At 38.5% G+C, this 18,555-nt stretch overlaps 1 protein-coding gene across 29 annotated transcripts in view; it reads right to left on the minus strand.

The window, feature by feature from the left end:
- ROBO2 (roundabout guidance receptor 2) overlaps nt 1-18,555 on the minus strand; it is a 773,593-nt gene that overhangs the window by 325,763 nt on the left and 429,275 nt on the right. The window lies entirely within an intron of this gene.

An 18,555-nucleotide genomic window follows, 5' to 3' on the forward strand; every position in this document is an offset into this window, starting at 1 on the left:
CAAAGTAATACTAACTTGAAAATGCAGATTGAAAGTATTTCCCCTAAATCATGAAACATTTAAAAACGCTGCCGAGGAAAGAATTCCCAGGTGAAGTAGTGATACAGGAAAACAAAATGGAATTTTCAAGAATAGAAAAGGAATTGGGAAGTGATGGAATTCTTTGATGCCATGTAGGTAAGAGATAGGCAACTTTGTTATCACTACCACAGCAGAGAATTGTTCCCAATGAACCATTTGCTGTAAGATTAGTTTGCAGTGGACTGGTTGCATCTTTAGGATGTGTATGTGTTAGAGAGAGAGAGTGAAAGTAATTTTGGGTGGGGGGCCTAGAACTACATCTGTTTCCCACTGATATCAATACGGTTTTAGCATTCCACAAGTCTGACTTCAACTGACTGAGGCTCCATTCACAGAGTTGCATAAATTACTACCCGGAAGTAATCCCCATTGAGCTCAAGAGGACTTACTTCTGGAATGACAATAATAGGGGCTGTGCTGATGATAACTTGTTTTTCTTTATATAAAATGTATTCTATTTTTTTCTGTATTAACACCAAAGCTCAAAGACGCATACACATTTTGCTTTTGGAAAAAAGTTAACAATAAGACCGTATTTTTAAAGCCATCGGAAATGGTAGTTTAAAGCAGTAATAAAGACAGCTATATAGTATGGCATATTTAGAGTTTCCAATTCCCTTCAACGGAGACTCCTTCTAATAGAGACTTACATCTCAGCTCACATATAAGCACCTTTTTAAAAGTATTGTAACTGTTCAGGATGGCTAACAGAAGTTAAAAGTTCATTTCATTGAGGATATGGGATTTTAAATTATCTTAATATGATAATGCCTTAGTATTAGCTGTTCCCCCTCTTTCCATTTTGTTATGTGCACTGAACATAAACATTTCAAATAAATACTCCAAGCTTTAGAACAATGCAGCATTGACAACTTTGTTGTATGCCATGAAATTACTATGCCCTGAGTTTTGGTTTCATTAAAAGGGTAAAAAACCAACACATATTAGCAATTCCTCCCAAGTTTTTCAAGCCAGTATGTTTCTTAAGGCTAATTTCTAAACAAGTTGGAGCACACATGGTGCCATGTTTGCACATCTCAGTTGTTCTAGGGCAGGAAACTCTGGTCTTGTTATTCAGACATCATATATGTAACTAGTCTTGACAACTGCTGATTATATCTTTTTTAAAGCACTACTGCCTTTTTGTGTTTGCCAGTTATCCTCTGGTGTATATGCCAATGCAGACAATGTCCCATCACCGTAATTGTCACTCAGCTGTCTGTCAGTGATGAGGAGAAAAGGGTGACAGCAGCCTTGACATCCCACCAATCATCCCTCTGGAAAATTGATATCGTCCTCCCCAGTAAACAACAGCTAAAGAATCGACCAGCCTTGCCGGCACATCCCTGAACAATCAGCTTCCATTAGGGGCAGAAGCCACACATTTATCCCACCATACTCCAATCAATAGAATGTGACTTGCTGTATGCTCAAGCATACCGCTGTTCAAGGTCTGCTTTGATATAATCATGCATCTAAAAGCAAATGGCTCCCCTGCTTACAGGTGTGTGTGTGTGTGTACTTTAAAAAAAAAAAAACTGTTTCTATAAACATAATTGTATAATTATTTAAACAATAATGGTATAATGGCATAATTGTTTATATATGCCGTAAATCACTTTGGGATGCCTCATAGGAGGCAATTTATAAATGAAATTAATATCAGTTAATAATAATAATAATATTGCCACTTCTTCTCACTAATCTGTCCAGTCCACAACAGCACACAATTTATTTAGCCCATTTCCAGTTTGCCTATTTACCCATTTAATATTCAATCTCATTGTTAGCGGCGAAAATTAATATAAGAGCAACATAAAGACTAATATATTATTTAAATGAGCTGAATTTAAATGTAATGTGTTTTATTTACTTTCTACAACTGCAACATTTGTTACCCAGTAAGGTACACATCTGTTTATATATCATCACTGCAGCTAGAAATATTTGGGCAAGCAGCCCAGTAGTTTAGTAGCAACACAACACATGCAGGATGCTTGAGATGAGGAAGTAAATATAAGCTCTTACTATTCAGTGACAGTGAATGAGTATGCCAGTGGAGCCCAGACATTACATCTCTGGAGAGGGAAACTGTGCCTGATGGTTGCTCTTGCCAATTTGCAAAGTAGCACTGAGGTCAGTGTCACCAATGCTGTGTTTCCAGCAAGAGTAAAATGCAGAGTCAGCAGCTGCTGGTATTATTTGATTCCTTCCCCCACTATTTCCCTCTTAGACAGAAGGAGCTGACATGCTGTTGCTCAGCTCAGAAAACTTACACAAACGAAGCATGTAATTTATCTTTGCTACACTAAACTATAAATACAGTGTCCCAAAATATAACAGCAAAGAAACAAATGAAGATGGGGGGGGTACAGATCCATACAGTCTGTTGTCCTAAATTCAGTGAAAAATCCACATTGTCAGCAATGTATACACTGGCTTGGTCATGTACACAGAATGGAAGATGGCAGGATCCCCAAGGACATGCTCTACAGGGAAGTGGCTTCAGGCACCAAGTCCATTGGTGCATTACAAAGATGTCTTCAAATGAGACATGAAGGCTGGCTACTTCAACCAAGCCGTGTGGGAATCCCTTGCAGATGACCACAGCGTATGAAGACAGATAGTCAGGTTGTGTATCCACAGCATTGGTCAGAGGAGGAATGACCACTGGGAGAAGCACAGAGAGAAGAAACACCATGGTGCATCAGCATAAACACAACCAGACACCTTTATCTGCCCCAGCTGCAACAAACCTGTTTCTCCCAAGTACTGTAACTCTTCAGGCACACTGCTCCATTGTCTCCTGAGACAGACGTGTGCCAACAAAGTTCCAACATGTGTAGATACTAATTTCCAACCTTCAGTCAACTGCATGGAGCTCAGAAACAAGAGCAACACATATAGTCCTACCCACCTTCCATGCACAGTCAATGTGAATTATATAGAGTTACACTGAGTTTTCTATAGAAAATGAGGATTGGATCTAGGGGCATTCTTCAACATGCGGAAGACATATTATATGCTCACAGAAGATCTGTTTTATACCTTGCACTTGTGTACAAGTGTATATTCTAAAAAAGTTCACCCCAGAACCATTGGTTTGCTTGGTAGCAAATACTTCCTTTCCAGGGAAGGTGGTTGAGAGGACTGCGACACAACCATCACATATACTCTTGGATGAAACTTATTATAATGATGCATTTCAAACTGGGATCAGGCCTGTTTATGAGACTGACTCAGCCTTGGTCACCCAGGTGGATGAACTTTATTGGGAGAAGGATGGGTGAGTGTGGCCCTGTTATTCTTAGTCGCTCTCTCAGAAACTTTTGATAGCATTAGCCATGGTATCCTTGTAAGCTGACTTAGTGGGATGTTTGTTGGAATCTTACAGTGGTTCTGATCCTATCTCCAGGGTTGGCTTTTGTGAATAGCCTATGTGATTGTCCTTCAGTTGCACTGTGGGGTGTCACAGGGTACTGTCTTGTCCTCAGTGCTATTTAACATCTATATGAAGCTATAGGGGAGTGATCATTAGGAGATATGGGGTAAGGTGCCATCAGTATGCTGTTGATACCCAGCTCCTCTTCTCTGTAATGTGTGAATTAGGAGGGGCAGGACTTGGTGGTGGACAGGATGAATCCTGGTAAGACAGAGGTACTGTAGGTAGGTAATTCCTGAGTTGTCTTCCTTTGGATGGAGAAGTTGCATTCCCTCTGAAAGAGCAGGTTCGTAGTCGGTGACTTCAGTAATTAGTAGTACCTTTTACCAGCTATTTTATAGACCAGGATAACCTGAGCACTGTTGTCCATGCACTGGTAACCTCCAGTTTGGATTACTGCCATACACTCTTTGCAGGCCACTGTTGAGCTTGGTCTGGAAGCTGCAGCTAGTGCAAAATATGGCCACTCAACTGCTCACTGTGGCCAGGATATCACCAACATGTTACTCCACTGTTGAAAGAATTTGAATGAACTGCCAACTAGCTGAGCTAAATTCTGTGGATAGTGCATGTCCTAGGCAACAGGACAGTCAATAGTTCCAGGGGGCAAAGGCTGACAGGAAGGCAAAGCAAGATCAGAACCTTGGAGAGGGCCCTTGGTGTGGATTTCAGGGCCACAGTTAGTGATCCTGCAATTGAAGTGAAACATACAAGTTTTCTCAGCAGTGCCATGGAACAACTGGAAGATCTCTATACAGTAGTCTTTATAGTCTAAGCTAGATAATCAATGACTAGATGCTGCATCTGTCCAGTTACAGGGTCAGTGCCTACCTCTGCAGGCACAGGATTCTTCCATGCCCTGAGCTTTCAAGATTTGGAGCTATCTTCACTGGTTTCTCTGGAACAGTCTACCTCAGAGGATTCCTGGCCTAGAACCATGATACCACTAGGAATTATGTTTGCAGGGGCTTTCCTGTGATTTTATATAAAAGTTGTTCTTACCTTTCCTGCAGAAAAATGGTGGTTGTTTTTGTAAAGGAGCTTACCAACATTAGCACCTGCATAAGGTTTTATGCTAAAAATGCTAAAAAGAGTTTCAACATACATGATTACGGGTTTCCTTTGATAGGGATGGTCTAGACACTAATGGTGTAATGTACAAACCATTATGGAGGTTCATTGTCCTTTTACTTTGCTAAATGGACAAAATCAATACCTTAATGGTAATGTTTGGAAGGATCCTTACGAAGACCAAATTGGCACATTACCACACTTTTTCCGGCCTATGCATTAAGTTCATTAACTTTCCTCATTTGAATTACAAATTTCATTTCTCTGATCAAGATGAAGACAATCTTCTCATTTAAAAGCTTAGATTTTTGCTGTGTTAAATGTTTTACAGGGAACGATAAAGTTAATGCACTGGAGAGACATCATGTCACCCCTATTGGTAGGCAATTATAGATAAGGCTCCAAATTCCAATAACCCTGATGGGAAGCACACAGGAACTTCCATAAAAGAATGATACAAATATTAAGTATAGAAGCCAAAAGGCTAATCAGCCCTATTAGAGATATATTCACACTTGTTAAACATAAGTGCTGTCTCCGAAGCTAAATGTTATTTAATTTGAAATAATAAGCAAACACATTTCCTTATCACTGAAAAATAAACTTATTTTACAATAATAGTAAGAACAACAGTTACAGTCCAGACCTTTTCAGGATCATTGGAGAATCTAAGCACATGGGTTTATACAGAGAATGATTCATGAGAATGATGCATTATAAATATAGGGACATGAAAAGTGAACACTTCTTACTATATGTATACATTGAATTGTCAGACAAACTCCTGCTGATAACATGCCACAAACTACGATGCACCTAATTAAAATTAGACTTAGTGTACTGAATTGTTAATCTCCTCCATAAAAACTGCAAAGGAAAGAGTTTAAACTCCATGAGGCTAAGAAATCCATACTTTGCCACCTTCATATCCCTCACCTAAGGATGCTAAAGGCTGGATTGGATGACTGTTGAAATTTTGTTCCAAGTCTATGAATCTCTGAGCTCAGCATATAGAAAAGCAGTCAGCATATAGAAAAGCAGTCAAAACCAAGTGTTTTATCCTTTGGAATCCAGGTGATAATTTTTAATTTTAATTTCTAGTTAGAGCTGTTTATTTTAAACACAAATTACGCAGTCCTTGAAAGAATAACTACTCATCACTAGAAGGAATGAAGGAAGGAAGACATTTAGACATTTTAACATTACTGTTTGAGAGTATATAGTACGGGACAAAAGTATCAGTGAAAATTAATGTACAGTGGGATGAACACCTATACAAAACAAAAATTGTTGCAGATAAATGACCTTTGTCATTTATGAATTCAGTATATATCTATACCGTACTACACATATATTCATCTATCTGGCACCATGAAATTAATAGCTTAGGTCACTGTACTAGAGAATAAGCCATTGCTCATTTATATATTTATATATATTACCAACTATGCAGGATGAAAATGATATGGCTGCATAGCTGTATGGAAAGAGGCAGTATAATCACTCTGTGCTGGTGACGCGGCTCCTAAAACTGAGCTGGTTTTATAGTTTCTGACTAGTGGAAATGGTCGAATTTTACTCATATAATACTCATAGGCACTTGATCTTTAATGGGACATTTGCAGATAATGGTACGTGCAATTGTGTGACATCAAAAAGGTCAGAGATGGCATAGGTTGCCATGCAAACTGGGGATGAGGAAGAAGTGCACAGCCATTTTAGAAACACAAAACCAAAGCCCCTTTGTCTATTGCATAATTAATTGCATTTATCTTTGGATCTTGGACTTAACCTGGATAAAAAAAGGAAATAATTTTTATCATTTGCAACTCTTCTGTGTAATGCTAATGTAGGTGTAACTTTTCCTACACATATTCCTAGCTGCCTAAGTAATCATAGGTGCATGTTATTCCTCAACATGAGGCAGCATCAGATAAACTAAATATTTACTACTTCTAGCATCACTGAAACAGTTGTTTGCAACTGGGAGCAGATGGTAGCATTTAGTCTGTATTCAGAGTTATCTAACAAGCTATACAGGGCAGGTGCAGCTCCATTCATTAGAAGATATTGCAATGATTGGCATTTGATCTAGTCCGGAAGCAGTTGGACTCCCTCTAAAAGACCAGGTTCGCACTTTGGATTTAACACTGTCATTAGAAACTCAAGTAGCTTCTGTGGCTAAAGGTGCATTTTATCAGCTTTATTTGATATGCCATCTATAAAGTAGCCAAAGTTATTCATGCTCTCATAACCTCCCACTGAGTCGACTACAATGAGACATATATGGGTCTGTCTTTAAAAGGCTTATTACACTGGCTGTAGGAAAAATAGAGACAGTAGCTTCCAAAATAAAGAACAGAAATGTCAGCTGATTAGGTGAGTGGGCATAAGAAATGGGAGGATGCTCTTTGTTTCTCACTACATCGGTACCTTTGTCACATCTACACCTAAGAAAACATCCAAATTTATGATTTAGCCAAGTTAAGCATTTTTAAAGTTCCATTTATTTTAGTGGGATAAATTAAAACACAATTAATTGTTCCACTGGACTAAATGGGACTTAGAATTACTTAGCTCTGCACTGAATTGTGTTGTGTTATATTTGAAGGCAGTTGTATAAACTTGATTAATGAACACTTTAAGTCAAGGGTTGGCAACTTACCCCAACCCTAATTTAGAAGTGTTGGGTATGACTTGCATTCTAACACATGGCTTATTTCACAATTGAATTTGATTATACTCCAAAGCAACACAGTACTTGTCTTACAGACAGTATTGAAACCATTTAGCTTTCACCATCTAAATCTGTCTACACTGTAAAACAATTCAACTATCACAGATATAAATCATACATGCACTTATGAGTGTACATACACGTACACACACATCCAACTTACTTACTAAATTAACTGTAACAACTTTCTTGCTCCATTAACAAATGAAGCATCATAAAATTATGCTGAAGCTGCATCTTAATGGAAAAGGGAACTTGTCAATGCTAACGTAGCAATTCAATTCAAAATACATAATTATTATGATGGCTGTAATGTGTTTTCCCTCAAAACATAAACTAAACAACACAATTCAATGCCCCTCTTTGAGAGAGAGTGGTGCAACCTGATCTAAGTGACATAGTACAACCTTGGTTTTTGGTTTTTTAAAAAAACTTCCCTAATTCCCACCAGGTTTTAGTCTCCAATATCCCATTCTTGAGCAAAGTGCCTGAGCACATAGTAGCACCTCAGCTCCTAGTTTCTCCAAGTATCTAGATCAATTTTAATCCAGTTTTGGGGCCAAAAATGCATTGAATGACCTTCACAGGCAACTGGGTTCTGCTGGACCTCAGCAACTTTCAATACAATCAGCTACAGTATATTCTGGACCACCTGGCTGAAGTGATATTATTTTGCAGTGGTTTCTATCCTTGCTGGACAGGCAATTCCAGAATGTGGGACTGGAGGGCTACTGTTCAATGCCTAAGGGTTTTAGCCTATAGTCCCACAGATTTATCTCATCCCTCACATGATACAACATCTATGTTAAACCACTGGAGGAAGTTGCCTGGAATTTAGAATCTGATGCCACCAAATTATGGATGACTGCCAAATCTATCTCTTCCTTCCATCACAATCAAATGGAGCTGTTTAAGTTTTGAATGTATGTCTGGCAATGGTCTGGAGAACGAATAATTCAGACATGACAGAGATGCTCCTAGTCAATAGAAAGGCACTCTGGAAAAACTAAAGGTTCAGTCTGTTTGGGATGGGTTGCACTGCCCTTCAAAAATCACATTTGGTGCCACCAGAATGTGGGCTAACCAGCATCATATAATCTAATTACTGCATGAAGGGGTTAAGACGATAAAATAAGCTGTCCTATTAGGCTTAGCTCACCTTGGGAGGGACTGGTTAATCAAGCCTTTCTCCCCACACCCCAGTCTACCTGAGAACCTCAACATGTGAGGAGGTATGAGGTGGTTGCTCCAGGCTCAGATCACATGGCTCTCACAAACTACTCTTGAGTTCCTATACCAATAGTTTAGGAACTTTCACTACTTTGCAGCTAAACAAAATTTTACTATCTGTGCAACCTTTTCTGAATGCTGTATAGAAAAGCACATGAAACTGACCTTTGGAGAGTAAGTGAACCATTTTTAACTTACTAAATGTGTAGTGTTTTTCTATGCTAGGGGAAGTGGGAAACTTTAGAAGAAACTTGGTAGGGTATATTTTAAAAGTCTAACAGCCTATATTTCCACAATTTACTTTGCTGCATATTTTGTAATTTTTAATCTCCTGGGGTTCTCTCGCCAAAGAGTACAGTGGTACCTCGTGTTACGTACTTAATCCGTTCCAGACGTCCGTTCGTAACAGGAAATCATGATAATCTGTCATTATCGTGTGTGTGTGTGTGTGTGTGTGTGTGTATGATCAGAGTTGGTGGCAAGGGAATTTGGATTGGTTCAGAAAATAAACCACTTCTTTTTGCTTTGTTTTTTGTAAAAAATATTTCATTCGTTTTCAAGGTGATCTGATTTGAACTAGGAGGAACTTATCCATCACTACTTCTACAACACTCCATGTTTTGAAACTTCAGCATACTTTTTCCTGCTACATAGAGATTAACCACTGGAAAACTGCATAAAAACAGAACATATGAAGTGATTCTAGTGTGGAAGGCTAGATGGCTACAAGTAGCTAACACATGCTTAAGTACAAAAAGAGTATGCCTTTAGCTGACAGGTGGGCAGAATGGAGAGAAAGAAAATTCTGTTGGCTTCAGAACAGCTTTAATATGTTGGATATATCCTATATTACTATGCTTTTATTATTAAGCCCAATACGTGTTATGTGGGAGCTCATTGGTCAATGACACTAAGTAATCTTAACAGGTCTCCAGATTTATAAATAACCCCCCCCCAAAAAAAAAACTAGTCTGCAAAAATAAAATTAGGGTAGAAAAAAATATATGGTAGTGCCTGCCTCTGCCAGAGCACTTGGCTTCCATGCTGGATATGTAGGAAGAGGCTTCACCTTTCTTGCAACCACACCACTCACCTTGCACCTATGGAAATGAGACAGGTAACTGAAAAGAAGGCTGCTATAAAAACATAAAAACCACACACACACACACACCTTCAAGTTTTATCTTTTAATATGTACCTGAAGAGAGTTGTTCAATCACAATATATGGTTTTGCAACTGGTGACAGTTTCATAAAACACTGTTGTTCAAGTCTGGTCTATTAGTTATTTCTTCCTTTTCTTATACTAAATGCTTGAACTGCTACTGCTTGATGAATCACCGAAGAAAATGGGATCTGACAAACAGCTCTTCTCTCAGCAGCTGGCCACAGTGACAGCATCAATAGCAAAACACATCATTGGTTCTAAAACGCCACATTTTCCCCGTTTACACTGAATAAGACATGAAACTCCTTAAGGAAAGCAGCACTATGTTATCATTAAGGCCTGTTGACACTGCAAACAGGGTGCTTAGAACTCAATTCTGTCATCACTCTTAATCTGCAACTAATAGCATTGCACTCCAAAGAGGGAAGGGCTGCCTGAGTGATGACAACAGAGCCAGTGATAAAGTATTGCACCCTTTAGAAACTCATTTACAGATTGGTTTCATTACCATCCACAACTGGTTTCCATGAGGGAGAATTCCCACTCTCATTAGAGTCATGTGGTATCTTTTGGTGACATGATTTCCATGCAAATAGGATGGTGCAGAAATGAATGACATGGAAATTCTATTTTCTTAATGACCATAATCTCTAATATGATTGGTTATTCTATTTTTCTTCTTTGATGTAGTATATATGCAATCATACAATCTGTTGATTATTCCCAGATTTCACCACATTTTAATGTTGGTATTTGCAGAAGGAGATACAGTGGGGAAAGAAGGCACTGTGCAGATCTATCAAAATACATTTATTGTGTAGAATACACAATTCTTCTAAAACAGGATGTTTGTTAGTATAAAGAAGGTATTTTTGTATATTCTATGAAATATTACTCCAGTATGATTAGATCATTGTTCTCTATATGCAGGGTTAAATATTTAACAAAATACTGAGAGAACCCACCCCCCCTGCATGATCTTTAAAAATTATTGTGCAATGGCCCCTCCCACAGTAGTGATCCTCTGAACTATGACACACATGTGTATTTGTATGAGAATCAATGAGTGAATGGCTGAAGAACAAATCAATTCAAAAGACGACAACACAGTACTTACAGTACATTGTTTCCAGAATGGGTAGCAAAAAGATATTGCATTTATTTTAATCAAGTCATACTGTTTGAAAGCTGAATTGCAAACCTTTGTCTTCACTTGCTGCTATTAACACTTAACATGTTAAGTATACATGGAAAACATCGTTATGTACCTCTTAAAACTGGAATGTGTGAATCATCCTTACTGTAAGCAGATTATAATTATAGTCAACTACAGTTATAGAGAAGAGTGGGATCATAAAAGCAGAGAGCAGAATATGACATGAAGGTCAGTCGAACCAATTTGTACTAAGGCCACCTTTTTGTCATCTTCCTTATTATGTTTTCACCCAAATTTTGTTCAAGCAGCCTTTATGCTCTGTCATGGAAGAGTCATACGCTGCAGTCTCCATTATAGAACACACACAAAAGCAGGTAAAGAGATTCAAATAGGTATTTTTGGCTAAATCCTATTTCCTCACAGTTAACCTTGATGTCCCAACAGCCTTATAGATGGAAATTCTTCCTCAATTATGTTCCAGAAGTCACAGGTAAGTATCCCTACCCATCTTGAAATGATTCTACTGAGACTAGGGGAAAGGCGTTCTCTGCTTTTCTTCTCCCTTCCTCCCAGTTGGCAATATTTCTAATAGGTAGGATACCACTTGAGAGTTGTAGGGGGTTGGATTTTGAAGGTGAGCCTCTACATCATGAGATGAACGTCCCCTGTTCCCAGTACTTTTGCCCTTATAAGCATGTATGGCTTTTTCACAACTGTCAGAGTTCAATAGGGACAGGCAGGCAGAGAGGGGTTGAGCTTTTGAGTTTGCCTTGAAATTTACCACCCTATAGCTGAAGGTGGGAGATGAGCTATGCCTATCCTCTGTACATGAAACGCCTAGGGCAGAGAGGCATCTCTCTTTGCTCTGTGCCACTGTTCCTCTTTCCATTTCATTTGTCCTGCTCTGCTTCCATGCTCCGTTTCTCCATCAAGCTCCTCTCTCTTCTGCCTCTTCATGTCTGCCTTTTTCTCACTGTTCTTCTTCCACTTGCCATCACTCTCTCTCCTGCCCTAACTAGCCGAGGCTCATTTCACCTTTTGAGCTGGAAGATGAAGAAGCAGTAGTGATAGGCTAACATGACATCATCCCACAGTAGCATCACTTGCTGCCATCCCAATGTGGGTATCAGTAGAGCTGCAGGATAGGTCCATGGCACAATCCCTAACAAATCCTCTTATACTCCTATAGTGCTGCTGAGCAACAGAAACGTTTTCTCTTCCTCTTTTCCCAAGTCAATCTAGGGTGGTGAAAGAAAAACAAATCCTATCCAACTACTGTGTGGAAAGCACACGAGTGTCATAACTCTACCAAAAAAAAGTCATTTGAAGAAAAAAGGGTATGGCGGAGGAAAGCTCATATAATACATGACTAGCAAAGGAAGTAGTTGTCAAAGGCACAACTCCAAAACATACAGAAAACAACCAAAAGAGCAACAACCTTATCTTGTGAGTCTAATCTATAATGTCTTAAAGTTGATGATGTGAGCAATTTCAAGGAAAAGTTTTATTATAAAATTAAAACAATGTTCCAGCTAAACTAAAACACATGTCACTTTAGAATTGCCCTTTCTAAACTGCACAATTTTCAAATGTTTCTGCACCAGGCACTTTTCAGTTATGCAGCAAAACAGATGGATGCAAAAGCTTGTCCCCTCCCCTTGAGAAATAGAACTGCTATTTTAAGAGACAAATACATGCTATAGGCAAATTCATGCTGTACTTCAGACCTTTTTTAAAGTGGCCTCTCTGTGGTCTCAGAAAATGACTTAGGCTCTAGAAAAGGGGAGATTTGACTTGTCCATCTCTATTTTTGTACGGGGAGGCTTGGTTCTGCTGAAATCCATAAGTCACAACCAGTCTAAACATAGCCTATTTGTAGTGGTTGGGGGGGGACGGACATTTCACTCCCCAGTTTCTCTCTACCATGAGACAAGTAAGATTATCTCAGAATCTGAACTAACTTATTTCTGTCTCCTTTTCTTATTTCCATGACTCTCATAAGATGGGGGAAGCTACCTTGCATGTAAACTCCCCACAACCGCCCCAAACTTTCAGGATTATTCACTTTCCTTGTAGTGAAGTTGGGTCTCTAACAGTCCAGGTCCAGAATTCCCTATTAGGTGACTTCATTTCTAGTCACTCCCCTCTGCCTACAGGACAGTGACACAGTGTATGGCCCAGAAAAAGTGTGAATTGGGTTAGTTTCTGTAATATATTAAAAATCCTTCCTATTCTGTATGTTTCTGCAGTGGTGTTTCAACACACAAAGCTATTTTGTTGCTGCTAAGTCAATTTATATTTGCATGTTATTTACCTTTAAACCATTTATTCTTTTATATATCACTATCACAGTTGCTACAACGGTGGCTATTGGCAGTTCTTTGGAACAAGTCCACTAATATTTCTTCCTTATTTCCCAGTGTTGAGTTCCACGAAGAAAGCCAAATATTCAAAAGCAATGCTGATTTCTGTGCATGCAGTTGTCTACAGTAAAGATTCCAGAGAGCATTGCTAATTCCCCAAATGAGTGTTTTCAGATAATGCACATGAAATATGCATGTCCATGGGCATATGTACAGAGACACAGTAACAGACCTGGTAACAGAAAGGCATCAGAAAGGTAACCAAAAGAGTTTGCCAGGGCCTTGCCCTGACACCAAGTAAATTTGTGGGAAGGGGGTAGAGTGGTGAAACACAAAATAAGCACTGACTGATAGAAGACGAACAGCAAACCCCAAAGTAAACCAGACCTGAACTGAGTGGGGAAGACTTCTCAAACTGGAAGAGTTCATATTTGGGGGGTGGAGCTCAAATTACCCCCCCCCCCCATTATTCTTGGAAAAATTGAAATGGAAGGTTGGGGGAAAGATTATCAAATTACTGTAAGAAAACTATTATTGTAAGCACAAAGTACAATAGCTTTCAGCCTATACTTTTAATGAGACTAACTGGGAGTAGGGATGGGCAAAACAGCCTAAATTCAATCTGTTTCCAGCTTCACTGGTGCTCAAATATTGAAACTGATGGTCATGTAGACTTTCCAAAGAACGCATGGAAAATGTACATTTTGCACACATCTTGCACGTACCAGTTCTATAAAATGAACACTTTTTTCTTTTTTTATTGGGTTTTTGCAAGTGAACAATATCACATTTTATCCCTTACAAACAATATAACATACATGTTCTATGCATTTCCCTCTAAAATACATGATTTATATGTATTTCTTTTGATGTAAAATATGTATTTTGTGTGCTTTTTAGTCCTTTTGGAACTAAAACTACATTGCAAAATCTGGAGAAGTGTGTAAACTGACTGTTATTTGTGTTCTGATTCATAAGTAAGCTTGTGAGCGGTGAACTGGGCAAGTCCATTGTGAAAAGTGGACCAAATTGATTTCTTCCTCATAACTAACTAGGAGTTGAAGCATCTACCCATTCTTGATACACTGTCTGATGCGTAAAACAAATAAAAAATTAGCCAAGCAATCAGCAGATAGACAGTGTGTGTGAATCTGTAAAGTAAGTAACACATTTCAAAACCTTTTTAGAGTGTTGCTACTTGTGAACAGGCTGTAATAATGCATTTCTTAAAATAGCTTTTTAGCCACTGAATGTTGCTTAATTATCTGAAAAATGCAGCAGAACCTTTCCTGTGCCCCTTTCCCCCCCTTCAGCACACATTCAGCAATTCACCTTCACAGTTATTTATTACACTTCTTACTAAAGTGAAAGTATAATTTATACGCAAAGGAAAAAATAATATTCTCAGAACTGTGCTGTATCTAGCAGCCTAGAAATATATGAAGAGGTAATACACAAAGATGTATTGGCAGAATGGCAAGTAGTTAGAAATAATATTCCAAAGATAATATGGCAATAGTTGAGGACAACCATAATAGCTGAGGAACACCATAATCCACATTATAGAAAAAGGCTGACGTAAGAGGCTTCCTGAACATTAAATAAGTGTGCTTCATTTTTCTTAACAATCTATAGTGTGAATGGCCATTCTTAGATCTCATATGTTCAATAGCAAGACAACATATAATGGTTGAGGAAGAAGTCCTTGCCAATAATCCACATAATATAAACTCCCAAGTATGGATTTCATGGGCTCATTACAGTCCTTCAGTCATTCCACATAATTGAAGGATTTGTCTTAAGGAAAATTGGTAATATGCCACTGGAAGATGGTCTCTGGTCAATAATCTGTATCCTGCTGAAGATGTTTCCTGAGCAAGAAGGATTGCAAGCGTCATATATTATACCCTATATATAAATGAGTAACCCACAGTATATATTTTCTAGATAACCTCTCCCAGTTTTCTTTAAAATCTTAAAATGTATGGTGATTACACTTTATGTGAGATTGTATACTGTGAAGTGAGAAATACATGCTGTGAAGATAATATTTATGAGCAATATAAAGAGGGAGATTTCAGCATATAAAGCGATAAGATGGCCAATCATATTGTGACATATTGTGAAAGCAGTAACAACCTTTCTTAGGCCCATTTAGGGGGAAATGTTCGTCATTTCCTTTTTCTAAACAACAAAATATGATAGCCATCTTCAAATATCTCAAGGGTTGTCATGTGGAAGAGGGAACAAGTTTGCTTTTTCCTGCTCTGGAGGGTAGGTCTCGAACCAATGGCTTCAAGTTACAAGAAAGGAGATTCTGACTAAAGATCAGAAAAAACTTTATGATAGTAAGGCTGTTCTACAGTGGAATGGTCCCCCTCAGGCGGTTGTGGACTATCCTTCCTTGAAAGTCTCTAAGCAGAGGTTGGATGCCCATCTGTCATGGATGCTTTAGTTGAGATTCCTGCATTGAAGGGGGTTGGACTAGATGACCCCTGGGGTCCTTTCCAACTCCACAATTCTATTACTCTAACTTACCTTATGCCATATAAATATATAAATGGTTTTAACTCTTGGCCTCAAAGCTGTATGTATCTCTGAATAAGACAGCAAAGTCATGCAGTACAAATAATCTGTTCAGTGCTTTAATGTGTGCATAGTTATGTTGACTTTTTAATAGCCTTCCAAACAGTGTTCTTCCCCAAGACAGATATTCAATATTTAGAGTTGCTTTTCCTCCCAAGTGATTCTGACTGTTGCCTTTTTCTTTTACTGTTCCCCTCTTGTATTTCACAGTGCATAAGTGTTAATGAGAAGGGCGGTGGGAATATGTGTTTTGTTTACTGTTAAGTACTGTATTCCAAACCAAACAATCTAAGCCAATTGCTGCTTCAAGTAGGCCAGCTCCAGAAGTAACAAAATCAGCTAAATAAAGTCAGTAACTTTAGTAAGGAGGGTTATTATCTGGTAGTACAACTAGAGGATCTTACTCCACACGGTATTAGGCTAGTGAAACAGCCAGCCTTATATCTGCTGCATGGTGCCACTTCTGTAATGGCCAGAGAGGGCACTAAAACTTTATGAGCCAACAAGACTAGGATACCTGAGGAACTAACTGGTGCCTCACTGCAACATGTTATTTACAGACAATCTAATAAATAATAAAACCAGATTTAAAAACAGTAATTAAACTTTCAATAAAACAACCAGAAGAACCATACAGGTATCATAAAGTTCCCAGTAATATATATATGGGCTGGAATTATCTTGTAGATTATTACATGAATAAATGATTAAAAAACTCAATTTCTCCACAAAAAATTATACAACTTTTTTACCATATTTGTAGCTTGACTATACATACAGTACTGTATTCTTCCATAGTCAGTATTCTTCCACTTATGACAAAGGACTATTCTAGCAGCAGTCAATAAATGGTAAATTAATTATCTGTTCACTGCTAATGCTATATCTTTAGTATAAACAAATTGTATAATTAAAGGGCCCATCACCTGTGTATGTCCGGTTATTATTTCAATTCCTTTTAATATATTCAACCATAAATTTTGGATAAGTACATAAATCATGTTGTATCCTGGCACTTGTTCCACAAATCAAAGTGATCAGCACTCTATGGAGTCACCGACTCAGCACCCAGAAAAGGCCTGAACTGGCACCTGCAGCGACCCAACTTTGAGGTTACAATTGAAATAAAAGTCGCTATCTCTCATATAAAGAAAGTTATGTAGCAAAGTGTACAGGTAAGCTTCTAAGCGGTTTCTGTGAAAAGAGCCAGCCTGGTTCCTTCCACCTGTCGGTGTTTTTACTCAATGAGTGATGTCAGAGCTGTGATTGATAAGTGAGCTGCTTGGACACCAAGCAATAGGAATCCTGGAGTCCTAAAGAGCTATTGTTTTCCCCTCCCCTTTAGGGCACTTTTCCTTCTTTTATGTTATTTTCCAGTCCTCATAATTTTCATAGTTTGCCCTTACCAACCATCTTTCCTGTGGTGGGTTCATCTGCGGTCAGTTCCTTGCAGCTTTTTTTCTGCAAATACTATTACATAGTAAGTGTGTGTGATCAAAGATCCCCCCCTCCATGCAAAACACAAACATGGAAACTTTGCGAAGTGGCTGAGGCATGTCCCCTGCTGTGCAGAAGGTAAAGAGTTGGCATGGGAGGGAAAGCAGGGCTGTTGTTCCTTTAGCAGCTGTATAACAGGCTGAAACTCAACAAGTTAATCTTTTTCTAGCATAGAAAAGCTTTACCATTACTATACTCTATTTTGTGTTATGCCATTCTCTCAAGGCAGCCATTTCCATTATGAATAAGATTTGAACAACTGGTAGGTCTTTTTTTCAGATTTTCTAGCATAATTTTAATGGAAATGACCTGTTTCAAACTTTGTATTGTTAATGGTACGGCCTTACCACTATACATAATGAGCTGACCAAGTGAGCACAGAGATGTGCCATACAATCCATCAGAAACTGTATGCACGTGCTGGTCTGCTTGTGTGATACATATGGGTACTACCACTGTTCCAGTGAAGTATTTTACACTGAAAGCAGGTGCCAAGTGGAGTGACCAAAGCAGGCACTGGAGGACAGAGCTGTGTGTGACATGCAGCTTGAGATATGTCCCTTAAGCTAGCCTGTTGCACTCAGATGATGTGGAGGATGATAACCCCACACCGCTTCTGAATATGGAAAGGTGAAATGGGGGTAGCGGGCAGCATCTTGTCATTTGCCTCCCTGACCACCTCAAACAGCAAAATGTTGGGGCTAGCCTTGTTATACATTAATGGCTGGCTAGCTGTCAAACTATAATGCATCTCAAGCAGTTCAGCATTTATAGTTTTTACTTCTTAAGACTCTTTTTCAGATTTTTGTACTTAATGTTTTGCTAAATATTGTATTTCATGTAAGTGAAGTGGTCAGCTGACATACAGGGGGGGAAATCTGACAGAGAGTAATAGAAATAGTGTAGATGATGTTGTTCAATGTTGTCCTGCTTGTGAAAACTGGCCATCTGCATTTTTATTTGTAGACTTATTTGGTTGCTATAGTATATTATGCAAATGTAAGGTGCAAAAGAGAAAAGTTTAAATCCTCCCTCTAACACCCAAGAATCTCTCTCTCTCTGTGTGTATATATATATATGTGTGTGTGTGTGTGTGTGTAATGAATAATACGTTCCAGATGTGGCCTTGAACGTTCTTGAGATACACAGTAAGAGGTGCATCCAAATAACAGAATTATGATAATAAAATTTGATTATAATGGAGAAAATAAGCAGAATAATACTC

This window comes from Podarcis tiliguerta (assembly GCF_965153285.1).
Source record: "Podarcis tiliguerta genome assembly, chromosome: 4".
Lineage (NCBI taxonomy): Eukaryota > Metazoa > Chordata > Lepidosauria > Squamata > Lacertidae > Podarcis > Podarcis tiliguerta.